Here is an 11,148-nt window from a genome sequence, read left to right on the forward strand (position 1 = left end):
ACTGAGATTCACATCAAATGATTAAATTATGAAAGCTCTTTATCTGTCGCTGGCCACGCTAAACATAAACAATTATTTGCTCAGTCTCGGGTTTGCAGGATTGGGCTGTCTTGTAACAGTTAGCATAGGAGTTAATCGCCCATAATGGAAACATTATTTATCCTTAGTTAGAATTTCTATGGTGATTTAAATGGTCAAGCTATCCCAGCATCGCTTTCTTTTAGCATTTTTATTGGTAGAGCAAATGTAGATGAAACGCCAATCTTAATCTTGTCTCCAACTATGAACAAGAAACGGTTTGGAAACACAATGAGCTCTGCACTGAGCACTCTCTCTTCATTTCACCATCATGTATCTGTCACACTGAAGCCTATAACTATCATCATCACTATCTACTACTTTGCCAACTTACATTTCAGCTGCAAACTTTATAATGTTGGTCCCTACACCAGTGGCAAGGATGTTTACAAAAATTGGCAACAGTAACAGTAGCTATACCTTTGGACAGAAAATTAACCAAGCGATAGTAGGAGCTTGCAACAAAGGTAATCTTGGGGGACTTTAAAATTTTCATACAGACTGGACAAATCAAATTGGCAACGGTGGTCTGGAGGACGAGTTCATGGAATGCATTCGGGACAGTTTCGTAGAACAATATATCATGGAACCAACCAGGGAACAGGTTATTTTAGATCTTGTATTGTGTAATGAGAGAGGGATAATTAGCAATCTCATAGTAAAGGATCCGCTGGGCAGAGTGATCATAAAATGATAGAATTTCACGTTAATTTGGAGAGAAACTTGCATAAGTCCGAAACTAGTCTTAAACTTAAATAATGAGGGGCAAGTTGGCTAAGGTAGATTGGAAATATAGATTCAAAGAAATGGCGGTAGATAAGCAGTGGCTAGCATTTAAAGAAATATTTCATGATTCTCAACAAAAATACATTCCATTCTGAAACAAAAACTCCACGGGAAAAGTGAGCCAACCGTGGCTAACTAAAGGAGTTAAGGATAGAATTAGATTGAAAGAAGAAGCGTATAATGTTGCAACGAATAATAGTAAGCCTGAAGATTGGGAGTTTTTCAGAAACCAGCAAAGGTTGACCAGAAAATTGATAAAAAGGGAAAATCCTGAATATGAGAGAAAAATAGCAAGAATTATAAAAGCACATTGTAAGAGCTTCTACAAGTATGTAAAAAGGAAGAGAGTAGCAAAAGTAAATGTTGGTTCCTTAGAGGCTAAGAAAGAAGAAATTATTATGGGGAATAAGGAAATGGCAAAAACGTTAAACAAATATTTTGTATCTGTCTTCATAGTAGAAGACACAAAAAGACTACCAAAAATGGTGGGGAATCAAGGGTCTAACGATGGTGAGGAGCTTAATGTAATGAATATAATTGGAGAAAAATTACTAGAGAAATTAATGGGCCTAAAAGCCGTTAAAATCCTGACGGCCTAAATCCTTGGATTCTAAAAGAGGTGGATGAAGAGATAGTGGATGCATTGGTTTTGATCTTCCAAAATTCCCTAGATTCAAAAATGGTCCTATCAAAGTGGAAGGTCACAAATATAACACCGCTATTGAAGAAAGGAGGGAGAGAAAAACAGGGAATTACAGGCCAGTTAGCCTGACATCAGTCATCGGGAAAATGCTGGAATTCATTGTTAAGGAAGTGGTATCAGGGCACGAATAAAATCATAACATGATTAGACAGTCAACATGGTTTTATGAAAGGGAATCGTGTTTGACAGATTTATTAGTGTTGTTTGAGGATGTTACTAGCAGGGTAGATAAAGGGGAACCAGTGGATGTAGTATATTTGATTTCCAAAAGGCATTCGACGAGGTTCCACATGAAAGGTTATTACACAAGATTGGGCCTCACGGGGTTGGTGGTAATACAATAGGATGGATAGAGGATTGGTTAATGGATGGAAAACAGAGAGTAGGTGTATAAATGAATCTTTCCGGTTGGCAGGCTGTAACTAGTGAGGTGCCACAAGGATCAGTGTTGGGGCCTCAGCTTTTTCACAATCTATATTAATGAGCTAGATGATGGGACCGAGTGTAATGTATCCAAGTTTGCAGATGATACAAAGCTAGGTGGGACAGTAAGCTGTGAGGAGAACATAAAGAGTCTGCACAGTGATATAGATAGACTGAGTTAGTGGGCAGTAAGGTGGCAGATGCTGTATAATGTAAGGAAATGTGAGGATATCCACTGTGGTAGGAAGAATAGAAAAACAGAAGATTTTTTACATGGTGATTTGCTTTCAAATGTTGGTCTTCAGATAGATTTTGGTGTCCTCATGCAAGAAACACAGAAAGCTGGCAGGTACAGCAAGCAATAAGGAAAGCAAGTGGCATGTTTGCCTTTATTGAAAGGAGGTTGGAGTATATGGGTAAGGAAGTCTTGCTTCAATTGTACAGGGCCTTGGTGTGACCACACCTGGAGTACTGTGCACAGTTTTGATCTCCTTATCTAAGGAAGGATATACTTGCCTTGGAGGCGGTGCAACAAAGGTTCACTGGATTGATTCCTGGGATGAGAGGGCTGTCCTATGATGAGAGATTGTGTAGAATGGGCCTATACCCTCTGGAGTTTAGAAGAATGAGAGGTGATTTCATTGAAACTTACAAGATTCTGAAGGGCATTGACAGGGTAGATGCTGAGAGGTTGTTTCCCCTGGCTGGGGTGTCTAGAACTAGGGGGCATAGTCTCAGGATAAGGGGTAGGACATTTAAGACCGAGCTGAAGAGGAATTTCTTCACTCAGAGGGTTGTGAATCTTTGGAATTCTCTGCCCCAGAGGGCGGTGAATGCTGAGTCTTTGAGTATATTCAAGGCTGAGATAAGTAGATGTTTGGACTCTAGGGGAATCAAGGGATATGTTGATTGGGCAGGAAAGTGGAGTTGAGGCCAATGATCAGCCCTGATCTTATTAAATGGCGGAGTAGGCTCGAGGGACGGTATGACCTACTCCTGCTATTATTTCTTATGTTCCTATCACTTAAACCACTCTCCTCCCAGTCCACAGTCCCTCACCCAACCATGTTTCTGCTTCTCCCACTTTGACCCAGCCGCCCTGGTGTGGCAGAGTCCAAGGTGAGTTGGTCTGTGAGCAGAGGGGTGGAGCCATGTGCAGAGCCCTAAATGGTTCAATTATCTGTCAGTGTGCTTCCTTCCCCCAGGCAACTCTAGTAATAATTCACATTCATGGTTAATCATGAATAAAATGCAAAATCTCACAACTTCTGTATATTTGCTCTTTCTTGTACAATTCTGCACACAAAGAAACTCGACATAGATTTTTGCTAATCAGTTTCTCACATTTCCCCAACTGCTGTAGTGATTGAAGCGGTGACAGCAGCAGCATTCAGGGCACCTGTCCCGCCTCTACCTCACTGCTCTCTCCAATCACCCGCTGCTGGTGGAAAGCAGCGAATGCAGCGAACTATGGGGCAGTGAATTAGGTTAAGGGGTCGGCCATTTAAGACTGAGATGAGGAGTAATTTCTTCACTCAGAGGGTTGTGAATCATTGGAGTTCTCTACCCCAAAGGCTGTGGATGCTGAGTCGTTGATTATAATCAAGGCTGAGGTAGATAATATTTTAGACTCTCGGTGAATCAAGGGATATGGAGAGCGGGTGGGAGTGTGGAGTTGAGGTCGCTGATAAGCCATGATCTTATTGAATGGCGGAGCAGGCTCGAAGGGCAGTTTGCTTTACTCCTGCTCCTATATCTCATGTTCTTACGTATTAACCGTACCCACAACCTTTATGCCACCAGAAATTTTGGAATTGTACTTCCGGTTTCCAATCCATATCGTTACTGTAAATTGTGAGCAACATTGGTCACGGGACTGACCCCTGTGGAACACCACATACTGCCATTTGCAAGTCTGAGCAGCTACCCTTAACCACTACTCTGTTTTCTGTTTCATAGGCAGTTTGCTATCCATTCTGCTATCTGTCCCATGACTCCACATGTTCTGCCGTCGTCAGGAGTCTACTATTATGCACTTTGGCCTAGAAATTCACTATAGCCCCATTTGGGGCGCCAGCCTCGCCAGGGCACTAAAAGTAGCGCCCCGGACGCAGTCGCGGCCGCCTGGCGGAAATTCAGTTTGAGCGCCCCAGAGGGAAGCGCGGCACTACGTGAGGTGCCCCGCATCCCTCTTGGGGCGCTGCAACTGAATATCGCTGTGCAACGTGCCGCAGCCGCACTGCGGAACTGCAGGCCTTCCTCCCCTTCTTAAAGATGACGTCATTGGTGGCGGCGCAGTGCTAACGGCTAGCGCCGCCATTAGCGTCCCGCTGAATATAGCGGGAGGCGTGGCCAGTGGCTTCCGACCCACTTAGCGCCCTCTTAATGTGCTAATGGGTGGCACAACCCACTAAATTTCTAGGCCCTTATCTAAGGCGTTTTGAAAAAACAAATATATTAAATCTACCACATTACGTTTCTCGACTCTTTCTGTTACTGATACGGCCAGATGAAGAAGGGTAGTCTGAAGCTCTGGTGGAGCGTAAACATAGACCAGCTAGTCTGAATTGCCTTTTTCTGTGCTCTAGTCTTTATGTATCTGCCCTGCGAAATTGGCTAGAAAGACACTCAGTTCTATCAAACCAAAGCAGAAAAAAAAAAGAGTAAAACCTGAGCCAAAACTCGGCTGCGAAATAGGCAAAGGGACAACCAGCACAATCAATCCTGCAAAGTCCTCCTCACTGACCACTGGTGAAAGATGTCAAAGTTGGAAGAGCTGTCCCACAGACTAGTCAAGTAACAGTGTGGGGGACTACGGTCTCCCGCGTAAAGAAATAGGCAACACAGCGAGCTACAAGAAATAGGTCTTTACTCCAACTCTCACAATACAGTACTGAATTCGTGAAGCCCGCGAACCTGTGATGACTCACGGATTGGTCACCTGCTGGAACCTGATTAGTTTTCCTTCTATCAGCAGCAGGCAAGTCTGAACGTGCCTTATTCCTCTCAGCTTGCAACTGTCTTGCGGGGGGAGGGGAATACAGCAGTTAAAAAGGGATTATACAGGTTTATCTACATACACACAGTGTTTCCCCAATGTGGCAACGCCACATACGCCCCCCCTGAATCCTTGTTAACTGTAAAAGTCAGTCTCAGCGGAGGTTTGACCAAGCGGCCGTAGCGGCTGTAGTAGCCATCTGGCATGTGAGGAGGGCTGTCTGGGAGGTCGGCCGGTTGGTTCGTCGGCTGGTCTGGCGGCTGGTCTGCCGGTGAGCTGGCTGGATGGGCTGCCGGCGAAGGTGGGGCGGCGGCCAGAAAGTAAAGTTCTGGCGTGTCTTGGTCCTCTTGTGGGGCCGCCGCCAATGCGGGAGGTCTGCCCCGCCGTGGGGGAAGAGCCGGCTGAAACGGGAAGCTAAGGTCCAGGTGCGCTGGTTTGAGGCGATCTACTGAAATAAGGTCCGGCTTCCCGCCGACATCGATAAGAAAAGCTTTGTCCCCTGTCTCCAATACTGGGAAGGGGCCGGTGTATGGTGCCTGCAGCGGGCCTCTGTGTGCGTCCCGGTGCACGAAGACGAACTCCGCATGTTGTAAGTCTCGAGGCACGTAGGACGGCTGCGGGCCGTGTTGCGAAGTGGGCACTCGACGGAATTGCTGGGCCGCGTCCTGGTGCAGGGAAAGCTGTCTGGTGGCCGACCACGGCTCCGTTGTCAGGGGGAGGAAGTCGCCTGGTACTCTGAGCGGTTGGCCGTAGACCATCTCGGCCGCAAAGGCGCGGAGGTCCTCTTTGGGCGCGGTACGCAATCCCAGGAGAACCCAGGGTAGTTTGTCGATCCAGCTGGTATCGATCAGGCTGGCATGGAGAGAGGCTTTCAAAGAACGATGAAAGCGCTCACAGAGCCCGTTGGCCTGCGGGTGGTAGGCTGTTGTCCTGTGCAACTTGGTGCCGAGGCCGGCGATGATGGCATTCCACAAGTGGGAGGTGAACTGGGGGCCTCTGTCCGAGGATATGTCAGTCGGCACGCCGAACCGAGCCACCCATGTCGAGATGAATGCTCGCGCGACGTCGGTCGTGGTGGTGGAGGCGAGGGGAACCACCTCGGGCCATCTGGTGGTGCGGTCGACGATCGTGAGCAGATGTGTAAAACCATGCGACGGCGGCAAGGGGCCTACCAGATCGACGTGGACGTGGTCGAAACGCCTCTCAGGCACCGGGAAACACTCCAATGGCGCCTTGGTGTGCTGCTGGACCTTAGCGCGCTGACACGGCACGCATGTGTTGGTCCAGTCTCTCACATCCTTGTGGAGTCCAGGTGAGACGAACTTGGCGGACATAAGTTTCTGAGACGCACGCATCCCTGGATGTGAGAGGCCGTGGATGATGTCGAAAACTTGCTTGCGCCAGGAGGATGGAACGACCGGCCTAGGCGAAGGGACTGAGACGTCGCACAGGAGGGTTGTGCCGGCTGCGTGGAAGTGGATGTCGGCCAGGGTGAGACTGGTAGTCAACGTCCTGAGGACCTGGATCTCCGCGTCGGCAGCCTGGTCTCTCGCCATGCTGGCGTAGTCGATGCCCAGGTGCACTGCGTGGAGCGAGGGTCTTGAGAGGCAGTCGGCCACCAAATTATCCTTGCCGGCGATGTGGCGGATGTCCGTGGTGAACTCCGAGATGAAGTTGAGTTGGCGCTGTTGGCGCGCGGACCAGGGTTCGGTTACTTTGGCCATGGCGAAAGTGAGCGGCTTGTGGTCCACGAATGTGGTGAACGGCCGGCCTTCCAGAAGGAAACGGAAGTGCCGGATTGCCAGGAACAGGGCCAGGAGCTCTCTGTCGAACGTGCTGTAAGCCTGCTCGTTCTTGCGCAGCTGTCGGCTGAAAAATGCCAGTGGCTGCCACGCGCCTTCGACCCACTGTTGCTGGATGGCGCCGACGGCGTAATCCGAGGCGTCCATGGTGAGGGCGATCTTGGCGCCCGGGATGGGGTGGGCCAGTAGTGTGGCCAAGGCGCTTTTGGTCTGGTGGAAGGCTGTCGCCATCTCGCTGGACCAGGTGAGTTGCTCATTGCCCGTTTTGCCCCTGGTGGCTTCGTAGAGGGGGCGCATGAGTGCGGCGGCCTTGGGCACGAACCGATGATAGAAATTGACCATCCCCAAAAATTCCTGCAGCACCTTAACCGAGGTGGGCTGGGGAAAGTCCGCCACCGCCTGCACCTTGGAAGGTAGGGGAATGGCTCCACTTGGCAAGATTCTGTATCCGAGAAAGTCAATTTTGGCTACTCCGAACTGGCATTTGGCTGGGTTGACGATTAGCCCGTGTTGGCTGAGGCGCTAGAAAAGGGAGCGCAAATGCGCGATGTGCTCGGCCTTGCTGGTACTGGCCACAAGGATATCGTCCAGATAGACGAACAGGAAGCTCAGGTCCCGTAGGATGGAGTCCATGAGCCGTTGGAAGGCCTGTGTGGTGTTCTTAAGCCCGAAGGGCATGCGCAGGAACTCGAACAGTCCGAAGGGGGTGATGACCGCCGCCTTCTGGACGTCTGCGTGGTGGACGGGGATCTGATGGTAGCCGCGAATCAGGTCGACCTTGGAAAAGACGGACTTTCCTGCTAGGTGTGCCGAGAAGTCTTGGATGTGCGGAATGGGGTATCTATCGGGCGTGGTGGCATCATTGAGCCATCTGTAGTCACCGCAGGGGTGCCAGCCACCGCCCGGCTTGGGCACAATATGGAGGGGGGACGACCAAGGGCTGTTCGAGCGGCGGATGATGCCCAGTTTTTCCATTGTGGCGAATTCTTCCTTGGCCACCGCCATCTTGGCTGGGTCCAGGCGTCTGGCTCGGGCAAACACTGGTGGTCCCGTAGTGGCGATGTGGTGCTCAACCCCATGCTTGGCTGCCGCGGCTGAGAAGGTCGGTTGTGTGAGCCTCGGGAAATCTGTGAGTAGGCGGGCGTAGTCGTCATGCGCCGGGGCGGAGCAGGACCCGACGAGGGCCAGGCTTTTGCTCTGCTGGCAGGCCAGTGAAGCGAAAGTTGCTGCGTCGATCAGGCGCCTGTCGCGGACGTCGACCAGGAGTCCGTGGGCGCAAAGAAAATCGGCGCCCAGCAAAGGATGTGCCACCGAGGCCGTCACGAAATCCCATGTAAATCGCTGGCCGTTGAAACAAACCTCGGCCCGTCGCTTTCCGAAAGTAGCATTTGCCGCCACGAGGGGTGGGCCGCTGTAGCCTGCCTGGATGTTGAGCTGGGAGGCAGGAATTATGCTGCATTGGGCTCCGGTGTCGCAAAGGAATCTGCGCCCTGAAAGAGAGTTGGTTATGTGCAGCAGCTTACCTGCGGTGCCAATGGCCATCGTGGCGGCGGGGGTTAGGTCAAGCGGGCCTCGGCGGCGGCGCGGGGCTGGTGCGTTGGGCCGGACGGCCATCTTGGTTCAATCGAAAGAGCAGGGTGCTCTGCAGCATTGGGCCTTGTGGCCAAAACGCGCGTGGTAGTAGCATAGTTCTGCGGCCTGGCGTGGCGGCGCGCGCTCGGTGGTGTCGGGGAGCCTCACGGCTGCACAGCCGAGTTGGGTGACGGCAAAAATTTTGTCCGCGGCGGCTGCCAGTTGTACGCAGTCCATGATCGGGGACCCCGCGAGGGCAGTCTGTACCTGCTGAGGAAGCAGGCTGAGGAAAAGGGCCTGAAACAAAAAGCACTGCGGTTCAGAGCCCAGGAGCGCAAGCATCCGGCTCATCAACTGGGTCGGAGTAGAATCACCGAGGCCTGGTAGTGAGAGAAGCCTGCGGGCCCTCTCCTCCTTGGACAGGCTGTAAGCCTGCAGCAAGCGGCCCTTAATGGTTGAGTACTTGCCGGTCTGTGGTGGGATCCCCAGCAGGTCAAGAACTTCAGCGGCGGTAGAGCTTGCTTGTGCTGAGACTACGTGGAGGTACCTTTCTTCATCGTCTTGAACCCTGCAAAGGGTGAATTGGGCTTCCGAGTGCGCGAACCAAGCTGCTGCTTGGTGTTCCCAGAAGGTGGGGAGCTTCAAGGATGCGGCGCCGGCCGACATCAAGCTGCTGCTGGTTGCCATCGGGTCGTTGCTGGCCTCTGTAGGGCTGCGTGAGTCGGGGGTTTCGGCCGCCGACATTCGGGGTCACCAATGTGGGGGACTACGGTCTCCCGCGTAAAGAAATAGGCAACACAGCGAGCTACAAGAAATAGGTCTTTACTCCAACTCTCACAATACAGTACTGAATTCGTGAAGCCCGCGAACCTGTGATGACTCACGGATTGGTCACCTGCTGGAACCTGATTGGTTTTCCTTCTATCAGCAGCAGGCAAGTCTGAACGTGCCTTATTCCTCTCAGCTTGCAACTGTCTTGCGGGGGGAGGGGAATACAGCAGTTAAAAGGGGATTATACAGGTTTATCTACATACACACAGTGTTTCCCCAACAGCCTCACAGACTCATACTCACACACCTATCAGTCATCATCAGTACTCCAACAATTGTTGAACACCCCACCCTGTCAGTGGATCAACCCCCAGCAGTTTCTTGCTGCTTTCTCTTTCTTTCATTCTTTCTGCATTCTCTTTCTTTCTATCTTTCCTTCCTTTCTTCCTTCCTTCCTTCCCCCTTTCCTTCCTTCCTTCCCCCTTTCCTTCCTTCCTTCCATCCTCCCCCCTTCCTTCCCCCCTTCCCCGGTTTGGGGTGCTGATGAATTTAGGCCCCTAACAGTATTACTTGGGACAAGATGATGAGAGGTGGGGTGAGGGAGTCATGGAGAAGACCAACAGCTGACAATTATGTACTAATGGAAGGCCGGAGCCTCGGCTGTCGGGAGTTTCAAAGTGTCAGTGAAGGTGACTTGTGAACATTTTTTTTCACGGGGGACCGACGTAGGGGTTGGAAGGGGGAGCGTGTTGTGGGTGATGCATGCTTGTTGTTCATTAGTTATAAGCATCAAATAGCATTAAGCATGAGAAATATACCATGAATTTCACTCCAGGTTGTATGTATGTATTTTTGTTTAACGTAAAATTAAAAAGACTTTACAGCACAGAAAACATTCATTCGGCCCAATGGGTCTCTGCGGTGTTTCTGCGCCACACAAGCCTCGAATGATTCTAAATACTTCCGCTTGCATGTGTGTGTGTGTTCCAATTTATGTATTTGTGTTTACAAGTATTTATATGTCTGTATTTCTAGGTGTGTGTTTATATGCGTGTATACGTCTAAATTTGTGTCTCTTTGTGTGCACACGTATCATTGTATGTACGTCTGTGCATGTTTGTGCGTGAGTGAGAATGTGTCTGTGTGTGTATGTATCTATATATATAAAGCGGCTCTTCTGTCTGTCTGTCCCGATGTCTGTCTGTCTGTCTGTCCGTTCTCTATACGTTTGAAAGTTACAGAGTGTACCGACGCGCGCGTTGCCTCAAAAGAAAGCTTGCGATTCCGGACCGGTCATAGGCATATTTACGTTTCGGCCGGACAAAAACCGCGCCCGCGGTATCCGAAAAACGCTCAGCCTTCCGCTCATTAGCATCTCATTAGCGACCGTGTGACGTCGAGGTCGACCAATCGGACGGCGGGTTCCTTCCTACAGTTGAGTGTCGAGTGACTCGACGATTGACCAATCCTACACTTCGGTGACCTGACCGGTCGACCAATCGGTGCATGTGTGGGCGGGCCTTATCCTTCTGAACCGAGGTGAGTGGCCGCCATCTTGATTTTCCATGATTTTTCCCCCCACACTTTCTGTGTGTTAGGGAACTAAGGTAAATATTTTAATGATGTGTTAGGGAATTAAATAACAATTTATTTGTGTTTTAAATTGTCTTTAGCAACAGGAGGAACTGAAGTGATCCCCTAACCGCCGTCGTCCCCAAACCGGCGTTTTTAAAAATCAAAAAATTTCTCTCTCTCTCTCTCCCCTCTCTCTCTCCTTCTCATCTTCCCTCTCTCCCTTTCCTTCTCTCTCTCCTCTTCCCTCTCTCTCTCTCTCCTTCTCCTCTTCCCTCTCTCTCTCTCTCTACTTCCCCCTCTCAGGGTTCACGGAGCGCGGGCGGGCCGCCCGAAGTTTCCCGCTTGCTAACGGCCACCAGGCCGCCCTTGCCTGCTCCCCGCGGGCCGCCTCGCGCCGGCCGCACTGACAGCGCATGCGCCGGCCGCACTGACAGCGCATG

The sequence above is a fragment of the Somniosus microcephalus genome, unplaced genomic scaffold, assembly GCF_052327205.1.
Source record: "Somniosus microcephalus isolate GS21.2 unplaced genomic scaffold, FLI_Smic_1.0 unresolved_chr1, whole genome shotgun sequence".
In the NCBI taxonomy this organism is placed as follows: domain Eukaryota; kingdom Metazoa; phylum Chordata; class Chondrichthyes; order Squaliformes; family Somniosidae; genus Somniosus; species Somniosus microcephalus.